The sequence below is a fragment of the Anneissia japonica genome, unplaced genomic scaffold (assembly GCF_011630105.1).
Source record: "Anneissia japonica isolate Jap-2015-1 unplaced genomic scaffold, ASM1163010v1 scaffold3735_len701357_cov177, whole genome shotgun sequence".
Lineage (NCBI taxonomy): Eukaryota > Metazoa > Echinodermata > Crinoidea > Comatulida > Comatulidae > Anneissia > Anneissia japonica.
The window spans coordinates 582,451-597,741 of NW_022723891.1; the positions used below are offsets into that span (position 1 = coordinate 582,451).

Sequence of the window (15,291 nt, forward strand, 5' to 3'; positions counted from 1 at the left end):
CCTACAGTACCTTACATCAAATTTCATGTACTTGCAATTTCCTTGCAAAACCCAGGTATAATTTCAATGAGTTGCACATTGTTAAGAAAATATATTGAAGATCATTTTGCATTGATTGATTGATTTTTGATTGATTGATTGATTTATTCAGTACCAAATACAAAAAAATACAAAGCAAACAATGACAATGAAGACAAGGGCATAATACTTAGGATGACCCAAGAAGGTGAAAAAAGAAACCTTATTTCCATTGGGGTCTTTACAGTACATTTAATAAGAGCATACAAAACATAGAATTATTAAACAAATCAGCAGGATAAAAAAAAAAAACAGCAATGCCGCACAAACAGGGTAAAAATGAATGATACGGTAAAAACATTGCAATGAAGTGTAAAAATTCAGTTGAAAATTTAAAACCATTGAAAAGTTAAACATTTGTTGTAGTACTTTAGCCTAATGTCTGTCATTTAATTTCTATAAACATTTTTGAGATTTAATAAAATGATAAAAATTACAAGTTACAAGCAAAATTTTTAAGATTAAAATGACAAAAATGTTACCATAAAACAGCTTAAGCATTTGGTTATTTGTTTAAAATGTTCTTTAATATTAAGTTTAAAACCTTCCATTGGGCCTTCCCCCCCCACCTTCCCCCACCAGATCAGCCCATTTTCAAATGGGGTGGGCTTATAAGAGAGGCACTACAGTGCATTACCAAACTTCTGCTGGCAGATTCAATAATTTTTGTAGTGAAATATCTTATTAAGGCCAAGAAAAAAAAAATAGTTGTTGATAGTCCTTTTTATTATAAAAAAAAAAAAAAATACTTTTTTTTCTATGACGTGATTGAGACTTATGGTTATTCCCAATACAGTATCTGTGGTTGTTTTTGTTCTTTTTTAACTCGCGAAATAAATGATTTGTTACATTTTTTTTCTACATACTGTGAATGAAAAAGTTTTTTAATCATCAATTATACTGAGAAAATTATTTGTAGGTTGGGGCAAGGAGGTATAAAAATAAGGTATAAGGTATAATAATATATTTTTATACCTCCTTGGTTGGGGTCTACACTGTGGTGGTAGTGGTAACTTTTTCTAGGCGATTACTGTACTGTATACTACGCCTCCCGTAAACCCCCACTTACCCAATTGACAATACCAGTACACCACAATTATTTAAAGTTTATTCAAAATATTGATTGGTAGAGTAGCCTGGATAGTAGTGCCAGTTCACTACATCACCTATTCAAGTTTGTTTAGTATAAACACACGATGAGTCATCCACTAAAATGGTGTTCTATTGTATTTCTGTCTGCCCAGTTTTTGAAAGAGATTTTTGTGATGGAATGTGTAAACGTTTTACCCCTTAAGAGTTCCAAAGAGCATGCTGATATTTGATTGATTTGCTAAGAAAGTATGTCGCCTTTCTTTTTCATTATTTGAGTACCTTCTTGTTGATAAATCAATAACATTTTGAAATTCATTGCATGGAAAGTGGTATAAAGGTTAATGATTTATGTTAAGTTCAACCTATAAGGAAAGAAATTGGAAAAAAAACACTGTCAATATTTTTAAAATGCAAAAGTGCTATTTTGTAAGCAATTGCAGCCTGTATATTCTTATAAAATGTGTTCTTATATAAAAAAGTGTATACAGAGTGTGATGATCGATATTAATTGATGAATACTGTGTAAATTTTTATCATTTCTATCTTTAATTATATAACTGATTACTTACAGTGCTGTAGCCAAGATTTTCAAACAGTGCGGGACTATATCAGGGTGGACCAACTTTACGCATAATTCAAATAATGTGGACTAATTTTCTTAAAAGTTGACCCATTTTACGGAAAAATATGAAAAATCTGGATCCATTTCCTTAAAATTTTACCCATTTTAGGCTAAATATGAGAAATCTGGACCCATTTTTCAAAAAGTGGACACATTTTATGTATGAAATTGCATAAATTGGACGCATTTTTCAAAATGTGGACCCCATTCTTTGTGGACCCATTAGAAAAAAATGTGTGGGACTGTCCCAACTGTCCCAATAGATGGCTACGACATTGATTAACTTAATAACTCAGATTGAGCATGTAACGCCATGAATTTTTAGTTTATAAACAATAAGAGAATTAAAATATCTAAATCTGCAACTTTATAATGCGGTCATGTTTTTTTTTTTAGAATTCTTTTGTTTGTGCTAAATATGTTGTTGGAATTCCTTATTTTTATAAGGCCACCTTTTGCATCACCTTTCATATAGTGGCTCCCTGGATTGGCATACTTGTCAAGATAAATTAGTTAATTTTTAGGTTCAACTCTCAGTTAATGTAAACAAACTTGACAGCTCACTTATGCAGTTGCAATTTATTTACTTTTTACTGTCTGTTTGGCAAAATTCCAATTTACCATTAAAATTCCTTAGGTGAGTCACTGTGTTTTTTTTGTGGGGGTTTAGGATTAGTAGACAGTATTTTTTCATTGACTTCAAATAAGCTGGTATTCATTTCTGTAAAACTTGTACAAATAATTTAAAGTAGACAAGGGGAGGATAGGAGGGGAAGGAAATAAACATTCTAACCTCTGGATGGTCGAAAGAGAGACACGTTGATATGCAAAGCGGGTTAATACGATTAAAATCTATTACTCATATATTTAGAAAGTGGGTGGTGGGGGGAGTCTTGGGGTGTAGGTGGAAAAATTTGATTTATTATACTGTAGCATTTGAGGCATAGACTTCACTGATAAATGTATAGTTTTGCCAGAATCAGTCACATAATGATCCTGATAAATTTTGCAAATGATATTAGCAAAACTAATTTCAAACCATGTTTTTCTTTTTCTTTTTTTTTTTAACCAAACAGTTTGTAAAACACCAAATAATTTTGTTTTTGATTTTTTTTTTCTGGAGGAAGTCTTGCATTTTACCCATTTTGATTATTGCTGTAGCTAGCAAGTAACTTGTTACCCACTTGTTGCCCAAAATTAAAATAAATAAATTAATGAAAAATAAAAAAAATATTGATCTATATGTGTACAGTAGTCTTGGATTTTTCAATCAATTCAGAGAATTCACAATGTCAATACTTGGCCTCTTTGCCAAAAATGTAATTATCTTGTAATAATTGTTTGTCTGTTAAAGGTCATATAAATTAATTACCCATACATAGGATAAGTGCAATGAATCAAAATTCTACAGCACTGATGGTGAACGGAGAAAGAAGAAATGAATTAAGTTTGACTAAACAGTGTACACCAAGAGTGCAACCACCTGAGGGATTATCAGTGTGTGTGTGTGAGTCACTCACAGGCTGTGTAACACCTTTTTAACACCTGACAGAGTCATTCCAACTCACTAAGCAGCTATTGAACACTGATAATATGATCTCATACTCAGGCTAGCCCTGGTTTGTTATGGTGTTTTGTCATTGACGATGAGCTCATGTGGTTGCTATGTGAGTCATCATGAAGTCTATGTAGTGGAATAGAATGGTTAAATACCAATAGAGCATAGAGCGTAATAACAAGTAATCTTGCTGGTATTGTAAACAGACTTTCATCGGTACCAGGAATTGCTTTGTGTTATAAAAATATATGGACGGGATTGACAGGAGTTATTTTGGTTGTTTTGATGCAAATAAAAGATCTAGATTAGGAATGTTGACAGCTACAAAAATAGGCACAGTACCAAGTTCATATACTGGTATATATATAATATTTTATGTATATATTTTATGTTTAGTACTGTATATGTGAGTTGGTATTATGACCACTGCTGTAGTAAATATTTATATAGGTCTATTATATAAATATACCCGTAAAAATTTGTTATACAATATCTTAGTAGTATCACTCAGACTGAAAATATAATTGGAGACAAACACAGTAAATGGATCCAGAAATTTGAAATAGAGTTTGCTAGAGGGATAGGCTTTTGTAGCTCGAGGGTCCAGGCAAAATTTATAGCTATGGCACCGCTAATGTAATAATTCATTCAGAACATTTTTTTTTTTTATCAGTGGCAGCATTTCTAGCTAAAAAGTGTGGTCAAATTACCTGGTAGGCCTACACTACATAGCGAAAAAATTACAATATTTTCCTATGTCTAAAATTAAAGGATAGACTACATTAGATGGCTGAAAATGGCACTCGCAGAGTGAAATTTAAATGGAATATGACCCTTGAGTTTGCCTCTGATGCAACAAGTATTGTGAAACACATGCTATGAAAACAAAATATGATTTTGGGGTGTTGGAAGTACTATCTTGAGATACTGGTGCCAATATGAGGAGGCAATGGTGGTGGTACCTTTGCTTTTAGTTTCTTTTTTCTTTTTTAATTTCTCTATTTTATATTTTATGGTTTATTATAGTTATGATGTTGCAGTTATATAAAGATATGTAGAAATATGGACTGAGACAGTTGATAAAGTGTGTGCTTGAGTCTACAAATCTACAGCCATGATATCATTTTCCAGTAAAACTATAAATAAGTATTAATATGCACTTTTTGTAATTGTTTTGGATTAACAAGAATCTAGTTTTTGAATGAATGTACGCCTGCTTGTCTTGTAATTTTTTTTTAAAGTTTTGTAGCAGCACTCAGTCACTTGAATATAAAAGAGATTGTGTAGATAGAACAGACATAAAAATGGGAACTAACAATAGTAGCAACCCATTATGAAATGGTAAATTAAAATAGAATGTCAGACAATAGCAATATAAAAAGTAGTTTTAACTGTGGGAAGGTATGCAGAATTAAAAAAAAAAAATGCCTGTAGTGTTGTGAGAGAGGAATTCCTCTTATTATTTACAGGATTAGCAGGTAGAAAGGAGAGTAATAAAATGAGGGATGTACATTACCATTGAAATAAGTAATATAATAATACATTGCAAACCACATCCTGTTCACGTCAAAGAACTATTTAAATAGAAAACAATATCTATTGTTCAAATATCCTATTGAATGAACACAGCCACTTAAAAATTATACTACTTTGTACTGTACTTGATTGTATAATGACGTTGCCTATTTGATAAGTATTATACAATACGCTGCTTTTATATACCCATTCCATATCACGTATACATCATTTTTGTGGCAAATACATTTTATCAAGGATCTTTGCACATACTGTAATCGAGACCAAAAATTGTTTTTGATGGTACACATTTACAATAGTGGCACTCAAAATATGGTCAATAAAATGAAAACACAGATAATCAGCATAAAGTCCTGTCCTTGGACTATCAAATTTCATTTCACAAAAACATGTGACATACATAAATATATATATATATATATAGGCACATCATGACTATATATGGGCATACAACAGTATCTTTAAAGAAAATTTCATAGTGAGCTTAACATACAGTACTATACACAACAAGATACAAGATACAAGAAACTTTTATTGTCACTTATTGAAAAAATTCACAAGTAATAAACTAATGTCAAGCTCTGATGTGATGTCATGTGAAGTCAAGCACTGATCAAAATTAAATTCATTCTTTTCTTTGTATTTTCCTTTTAATTTCTGTTCATTTGATTTTTATTTCTGTTTTTGATTTTCTGTTTAATATAATATTTTTTTTTTTTGGTTTATTTATGTGAACCCAGTGCTGTGTTACTGAAAGTGCTATAAGTTTAAAAAGAAAGAATAAATACATTAATAAATAAATACATATACACTGATGTAATGTCAATATATAATTTAAACATTATGGAAAACTCAATCACAAATCCCAGTCTGCACATTAGCGAATCACCTCCTTTAAGTCCCGAGGCCCACCTATAATTACCTGACCTCAACAAAATTTTTAAGGCAATAAATGCAACAAAGAAAAAACATAATGTAGGCCTACTTATAAAATACTATTTTACTATACATATTTCCCCTGTCTTGCTTAATTGTTATGAATGGTATCGTTTGTTTGGGATTTTGATCTTGAATTTCTGTCTCTCTGCAGGAATTGTGTTTCAGTTTAGTATTCAACCTGTTGAAGTAAAGCCCGAGGAGAACAATTGAAGGCATTCATTGCAGCCTAGCCTGATACCAGGTGGTCAGAGAATCATTAAACTGTCTGGGTAAGTGTTGAAATTGAGCCAAGTTAGTGAGTCATCCAGGCCTAAATATTCTGGGATACTTTCACACAATAATCACCTATTTCAGGATATGACAGATAATTATCATTGTGATAGTATTTGTTATTTGCTTTAGAAGTCGTGAGGTGCGAGGGTTACAGTATTTCTCAAGACACATGTGGCAGTTGACATCACATGACTTTTAATTCATGTGATCTGACGTTCAGCGGGTATCCGAGAAATACATCACATGGAAAATTTTCCATTTTTGCGTATTCAACTCAAGTAAATGATGAAATTTAACGTAAAGTAGCGTTAATGATCTGAATTTAACACTTTATTACATGATATGAAAGACTGAAACACATTAGGCTTAAAAAATTCAATTAAAATAATCACCATTAAATAACATTGTTGAAACAGATATTAATAGACGTTATTAAAAGTGTCTTTTAGTTAAACTTTTTATTAAGGAACAAAATAGGAAAAGTTTATTGATTTATCATATAATACATCATGAAAGTTATACAAGCTATGTTTATTAAATATAATAATAATTAAAATTATAATAAAGAAAAATAATACTAATTGACAAAATAACAACCATCAATAGATTCAACTGCAATTTCCGAGTTCAACATTAGTAATAATAATAATAATAATAAATAATAATAATAATAATAATAATTTCTCTAAATCGGACTTAAGAAGAATATCTTTTTCATGTTATTTTCCCCTTAACACCGTTTTTTTAATTGCTCTATAATATTTCCATTGTCTAATTTCCCCTTAAATTAGGTTTTAGTAACATAATAATAATAATAATAATAATATAGAAATTTATACCACGCCTATTTCCAAGGGATGCAAGGCACTGGCGATGTTATTATTACTCCTGGTCATCGGATCCGTAATCAAACAGCAGAGTGCAACCTCCCCCAATCCCTGGGGAGTATTCCTAGTCATGCGTACAATTTAATACCGATACAGACTAATACTTGCAATGCTACATCATCCTACCAGGTACCCCATTTATACTCCTGAATGGAGAGAGGCAAAAGTATTAGGTGCCTTGCCCAAGGACACAACCAATGCGACGGGCGTTGTTCTCAAACTCTAAATTTCACGATCAGAAGTCCAACACCCTACACACTGCGCCACAAGCTCCACGTGCTGTATTTATTTTTTGGCCGTTGGCAATGTTAAGGTTGATCAGAGCCAGGGGTATGTTAATATGAATAATCTTATTGTTGATGATACATTCGAGGGTCAGTATTAAAATCATTAGTAATGAAATCAGGAGCTAATGTGGTGGGTGGGGAGAGTCTCAGAAATTGGAAAAGTGTTGATAAGATTTTAACCCAGGCCTCCTACTTGAGTTTTTTTTTTTGGCAAGTTTTCGGTGGAAGAGGCACCTGGGGAGGCATTTCAGCTTCCACCTTTTGAATTAAATATATAAAACTTAAATCGGATCAATGCATTCCAATGTCACTCATCCTTCCATAGGCAATAATGATAGAGTAAGGTCTGTTTGATATATAGACCTTGTTACTGCCTGTGAATCCGTGAAATGCGGCAGGTATGAAACCCTAGCCAAGGCCTTCCTTCCTGTTTTCACAACACGCCAACAACAATTACATTGTATTGGGCCTATTTGTAAAACAATATGTGATTGTTGACTAAAGGAAAACAAGGGGAGGCCTGAGAATCTTATCTAATAGATCAGGAAGTCCAACACTCTCGGAACAAAGTGTACCTTGAGCGTCTCAATTGATGTCAAACATACCTGGAATCATCAGAATAGAATTGTAGTACTGTTGCTGCTACTTGAAGATCAGCTTCAACACTATCACTAAGCGCAAGGTCATCGGTATAGTGGTTAAGGCATCAGGCTATTTATGTCGAGGTCATGGGTTCGATTCCGACCTGATTCACTTGCAAAATTGTTTTAGCAAGTAACTGGAAATTTACTCTATAACTATATTAAACCTATATTATTATATTATTATTCAACCCTGGCCATCAAGCTCAAGCTCGGTGGTCTAGAGTTATGATGCCTGGCTAGTGATCTGGAGATTGTGGGTTCAAGTCCCACCCGAGAACAACTTGCAATTTTTTTCGCAGTTGTTTTCAAATGTACCAAGTATTCGGTACATTTTCACGTCAGGTAGGGCAAAATTACACCTATATATTATTATTATTATTATTATTATTATTGTTATTATCATTGTTATTATCATTGTTAATATTATTATAATTATTATTATTATTTATTATCATTATTATTAGTGAGCATTCAGTATGCAAATTTGAAAAGTGTATTTCTAAATACTAGGCCAAAAAAGAAATCTTTAATATTTGAAACAATCATTATCAGCAGATGGCATGTTTCCTAAAACATGGTAAAAACTTTGGCCATTAAACAAGCATCACAAAGATTATTTGCTGATTTAAATTATAAAAAACATGAGAGTCTGAAACATTGAACTGAACCTAAGGAAGTTAAAATTGATATTTGTATGCACTGTATACAGTAATCCTAAATTATTGTTTCATTTATTTTTTGCACATGGAGTAGGATGAATATTATTATCAACAATAATATTTGGCATTTGTAAAACAACACTAAATAATGAAAGACCAATAGACTACTGAACTGGAAACTAAGAAACGAAAACAATTCAGGTTCAAAGATTAAAATAAGATTATAATGGAAAATATTGAAATCTTACAAGACTCTTTTTTTTTTAAATAACAACATCCGGTTTTTAAAAAAAATACAAATTTACTAGAGCACAAATCTATTGATCATTGTATTAATATACGTGGCTGAATTAATAAAATTTTGTCATCGGAAATGTCTTTGTTAACCAAATTTTTGTAATCTTTTATTGGTCATCCAACCACAACGTGCCGCATCACCAAAGGTAATGTGGATTTTCCAAGTTCAATAAAAGATATTGCACTATATTATTAAATCCTCTATGTACTTCAGGACAAACTGTAAGTAATAATAATAATTATTATTCTAGTAGCAATTACGCCAAGGTCGACCGTATGTACTTCAAAATTAATATCCTGGTCATTGACTTTAAATACCTATTCAACATGTTTTTGGCTCCCTTTGTGAAATTATTATTATATAATACAGCAAGTGTTTAGCTATTAGCTTTTGTAAGTTCCCAGACAACCATACTTAAGCCCAGATTATCAAATTCAAAAAACTATTATATGCCCATTTATAGTAATGATGTGCCTATATAAGGCCCCATAAAAAAAAAATTATTAGTTTATCACCCTATCAAAGAATAAAAACTGATGAGGGAGGGAGGTGTTTTTTTTTTTGCTAACCCCGCCCCCATTTTACCGATGTTCGCAAATAAGTCAATGGTTTAGGACAAATTTATAAAAAGTCATAAAAAATGGAATCAAATTTATATTAAAAAGGATGTTTTTGCTGTACCAGTAAACATATTTGCAAGAAATCCTGATGTTTCAAGTGAAAAAAGATGGAAAACAACTTTTTGAGATAAATATATATGTTGATTGAAAAAAAAAAAAAAATAATCAGAATTTTTCCAAAAGTGATGAGGGAGGGGGTGATAAACTAATAATTTTTTTAACGGGGCCCAATGTCATGATGTGATGTCATCATGACCAAATTTAGGCATTTGATTATAGTACTTTGCATAACAATAAACAAGGATCAGCATCAGATTCGAACCACAGATTTTTTTAATTTGAAACCAGCTGATTTACTTCTGCGTCACATGATTATTTCTATAGTGCGTTCCACAATAATCATAATCAATTTTTAAAAAGAAAATTAATAAAAAGGAACTAATTATTAAAAATCTTAAAATGATATAGCCAAAAAAAACCATAACCAGACATCATGACACCGTTAGTGTTTGCATTTATTTCACAAGTGCTAAAATGAAGTGGCATCTACTGATTGCTAATCAAATTAAGTAATAAATATTGAAAAAATAAACAACTGTTAACAATTAATGACTGATTTATAAATTGTAAGTGTACTTTTCAATTACTAATATATAGTGAAAAGTATTATCAAATAGACAAGAGATATTATTAAACAGTCAAATATAATTAAGTTTGCATTATAAATTAAGTGGAATTTGTGGCAATGTGATTCTAAATAAGCTTGGAAGGGAAAATTAAGGGAAAATCAAGAGTAAGAAAATGTGGTTAGACAAAAGGTTTGGCTTGTAATAATGAGCTGTGTCCAACAGAGATCTTAATCCAATGGGGAAAACTTCTCCCTGATTCCTCCTCCCCCCCCCCCCCTTCCCCGCCCCCCCCCCCCCTTACCCGCACAGCCACTTTCAATATACAATTTCTACTATTTTATGGGACATACTTTAACATAGGTTAAAGTATCTTGCCAAAAGGGCAGGGGATGTGGCAAGTGTTGGACTCAAATGTACACACAGTTACAAATGAAAATGTTTGCTGGTTGCTTCGCCACATCCTTTCGCTGTACGTAGAGGGGACCCAAATCTCACACAAAATACTGGATATTCTCCAGAAATTGGCACAATTTTCCACATATTTGTGAACAAACAAAAATGTCTCTTTCAATTTAACCATAACAAATCTCCTGCAAAACTAATCAACAAACTAACATGTTTTAATTGTCTATCCCCGTAGTCAGCTGGTCATGTGTTTCATCGTATCATCGCTTGCAGGTGAATACAACAAGGTGTGTTAAAAACACTCATAATATGAAACTAGATCTTCCAGAATTGCCTTATTGACTTGATATTTTGACATGATTGACACAGAATGTAACTATTTTTAATGTTGAATCGTGATACTGTACATGTTTTTATGTTGTGTTTTTTTATTTTTTATTTTATTTGTGAACATAAATCAGAGAAGATTTTTATGTTTGTTGTGCTCATATTTTACAATCCCATAAAAAAGTAGAAATTGTATATTAAAAATTGGCTGTGCGAGCAACAGTGGGGTTGGGAGGTGGAAAAGAATCAGGGAGAAGCTTGTCCATTATTGGACAGGTCATGCAATCTTGAAATGTTATTAATATCTGCTTCTGAAACCAGATCTCCTAGTAGTGATTTCATAGTTTGACACGCTTGACACAGAAAAAGTAACTACTGTATCTTTAATGTTGAATCGTGATATATGTTAATCCCAAATTTTTTTTCTTTTGAACATAAATCTGTACAGAGAATTTTTATGTTTGTGCTTATATTTTACAATCTCTGTATATTGTCATGAAAACTTTAAATGATATTATATTATTCGTTTCTCAATATGAATAAATTTTGAAATATTAAATCATGCTGGTTTCTCAGAAGCACTTAAAGATCTATTGTCCCTTGCTAATGTCAAAAAATCAAAAAAAATAATTTTGAAATAAACTTGCTCATATTGCAATAGCATACAAATCATTAACTTGTGCACAAAAATTATTGAATTTAAAAAATGTGTACCCTGATTTTTAAACCAAAAAATAATAAAAATAATAAAACACTTCCAGTGACTGGAAGTGTCATTTTTCGCTGTAAACTGATGGGTAGACACTTTTTAAATACACTAATTTCTATGGTCAAGTTGATAACTTTTATGTTACTTCAAAATGGGCAAGTTACTTTAAAAAAATAGATTTATGATTTTTTTAGTATTTAGCAAAGGACAATACATCTTTAAGATTCACAGTGTAGAGTCATGATAAACTTGGAAATAATGTACTTTACACCTCCCTCGAATAAATGCCTCCCTTAAATAAACGCCTCCCTCGAATAAACGCCTCCCTCAAATAAATGCCTCCCTCAAATAAACATCTCCCTCGAATTAACGCTTCCTCAAAAACCATTCTCAACAATAAACGGCAGCCCCAGGGCATTTAATCAAATAAATACATTAACACGATTTCTTCTTTACATAAGAGACCCTTTATCAGTTGAAGGATTTTCATTGTAAAATATTTGTAAATTAGAAGAAAAAAAACATGAACTCTCTCATTGGATGTTGGTAACTCATTCGATCTTTACAATTATTATAAGCTTAACTTTTGTAAATGCCTCCCTCAAATAAACATCTCCCTCGAATTAACGCTTCCTCAAAAACCATTCTCAACAATAAACGGCAGCCCCAGGGCATTTAATCTAATAAATACATTAACACGATTTCTTCTTTACATAAGAGACCCTTTATCAGTTGAAGGATTTTCATTGTAAAATATTTGTAAATTAGAAGAAAAAAAACATGAACTCTCTCATTGGATGTTGGTAACTCATTCGATCTTTACAATTATTATAAGCTTAACTTTTGAGGGTTTTCCAGTTTTGTCAACAGATTGTGGCATGGTCCCATGTTTGGGCTACTTTGGCCTAAGCATTGTGATGTATTTAGAATAAAAATTTGAATTATATGAATTATAAGATACAAAGATGCCAAAGATTGATCCAGAATAAAGAGAAAAATTGGCAGCATGCCGCTTTATAAATTATTACATGAGTTGCATGAATTTTGACAAAAAGGATGACATGTTTTGCTAATTTTTTGTGTGTAATGTTGTAGCGTGCCATATACAGTTACGTGCTTACTTTACTTTCTGTTACTGTAAATCTCTTTATTGCTTGTTGTAAAAGTTGCATATTGTAAATCAGCTTGATTTATATTCTGCTGTAGTATGTTGCAATATTCTTGTATGCTATTCTTTTGTGTTATGTCATACTGCTCCATTAGGGGTCATCATACAAATGGGAATTTTTTTATCTAACACTGAAGGCTGCACCCGAACTTCGAAACTTCCAGAAAAAAAGTGCACTGCTATTATACCACTTTCTGCTCAGTTTGTGCACACAATCAGTATCATAATGTCATAAAACAAGGGATTTTTTTTCTAGCCTGAGATGGTAGGCAGGCTGTACATTTTAGGGTTGTCGTGGGCTGCCATCGTGCTTCACTTTGCCGAACTGTGTGCCAAAATATGATACGTAGCACTGTTGCTCTTTTTTGCTGTGGCATGCTAAAGTGTGCTATCTTCATTTCTCAGCAACATTAGAACCAACTGAATATAGTAATAATGCTGATATCAGTGTAAAACATCTGTCAGTAAGATTTTTACAATGCAAATCTTCATATGTTGTAATTAGATTCGGTGTTTGTATTGGCACAATACCAAATATTTACTGGGATGTTTTATTTTTAGATAAGATCTTACATTACAACTTTTTTTCTGTGTGGTTTTTAAAACATGTAATGCACTTCCCATTTAAATTAAAATATTTCTTGTGATAGTAATTACTAATTTTTCTGCATTACTGTAGAGCAGAATCTAAAATCCAATTTTGTTAAATTATATAATTGATGAGTTTGCGCAAGTTTTATTAGAGTGCAATTAACTTGACATTAATGATATAGTGTCACGTTCGACTGTGCAAAAACTTTAAATTAGCTGGCAGAAGTTTGAGATACTGTACAAAGAAAATAGAAAAGTATTTTTAGAGAGGATTTTTTGTTTTCATTCTAATTTTAAGTTAGAATCTAATTAAAATAATTTTTTTTTTTAAATGTAGAGACGATATAGGCCTTCGTAGGCTGACTGTATGTGTTCATTGCTAACCATTATTCACTTCATTTTTTCCATCCCACTAGTGTGTAGTTTTTTTTTTGTTTTTTTTTGTTATTTCTGTCCATTTTCAGCTTACTGATTCTAGTTTAATTTTAATTTTTTATTCTTTTGTCTTTAATTGTATGTACTGTGTGCCCCAGTTAATTAGCACTGGCTGGATGGGGCACCCTCACAAAACATTGAAATCGTTGAAATAAATGAATGAATGATTGGATGGATGGATGGATTTAAGTAAATAAATAAATGAATTTAAATAAATAATTGGATGAATAAATTTATATAAAAAAATAAATTTAAATAAATATTTAAATTAAAATTAATAAGTTTAATTAAATGTAAATAAATTTAAATAAACAAATAAATAAATAAATATTCACCTCATTTTCCCCTCACTATAGTTTTTTTTTTATTTCCGACCATTTTAGAGGGCATGATGAAATAATTTGTGATTGATATATTGACTGACTGACAGACTGAATGATTGATTCTAGTTGATTTTTTGTTTATTCTTCTATTTTTAATTGTATGTACTGAGGGCACAAATTGATCATCTCTGGGTGGATGGAGCACCCTCACAAAATATTGTTGAAATAAATAAGTGAATGAATGTATGAACGAACAAACTCACTAACAAATCAATTTAAACAACTAAATAGATTTAAATAAATAAATTAAGTTAATTAGTTAACAAAAATTAATAAATTTAAATAGATAAACAAATTAATTAATTAATAAACAAATAAATAATGACTGATTAACTGAGAAGAATTGATTATTACTAAAATTTTCAGAAATGGAGAGATTAAATAATGACATAATTACACTTCTGAGTGTTCCTTTGAGATTAGTTTTCTTTCATTATTTGGATTCATTTGTCAGTTTTCATTTCATGCATCACTCATCCTATTCTGTACTCTACATGTCAATGAAAAGAGAACATCGTAATACTATGATCACAGCACTGAAAAAACTTCCAGTAATGCTAATTATAGAACAATGAGTTAATATCCAATTATAATTATTATAATTGTATTATTATCAGTATCAGATATTTATAAGTATTAATTATTAACACTATTATTATGATTTATACTGTTAATTTTATTATAAATATATTAATTTATTTTGAATATGATTGTTTTGTATTGTTTTAAAATATTTATTAAAGCACTAATTGGAATGGCTACTTAGATTGAAATAACATAATTTAAAATGTGTTATGTATGGGGTAATGAATTTTTTGTTTCTCCTAATGTTTTTTTTTTCATGTGTGGAACTATGTCATAATTAACTAGCTAGATTTGAGTTAATGGAATCCCCTGGGTTTGAGTCACTGACTTAAGTTACTTGCACTGAGTGGTATGGCAAGTATCGGGAGTAAGAGCCACCTGTTGTTGAGAAACTTGTAGCCATCGGGAACCTTCCTCATCGTGATAACCCCAGCCGCTATTTATGACGTCCCACATGCACGCATGATAATTGAGTGCGAGTCTACATTTAGATTTCTTTTTTTTTTAATGTAAAATCCTGAATTTCTAATCTTCTCATTGGCTCTGCTTGTTTAAATATTACCAAG

At 31.1% G+C, this 15,291-nt stretch overlaps 1 protein-coding gene across 1 annotated transcript in view; it reads left to right on the forward strand.

The window, feature by feature from the left end:
- The window catches only part of LOC117112394 (mutS protein homolog 5-like), a 92,467-nt gene that overhangs the window by 4,505 nt on the left and 72,671 nt on the right, over positions 1–15,291 (forward strand). Inside the window, exon 2 of the mRNA XM_033255466.1 lies at positions 5,977–6,094. The gene's annotated coding sequence lies outside the window, so the exon portion shown is untranslated. The remainder of the gene's footprint in view (positions 1–5,976; positions 6,095–15,291) is intronic.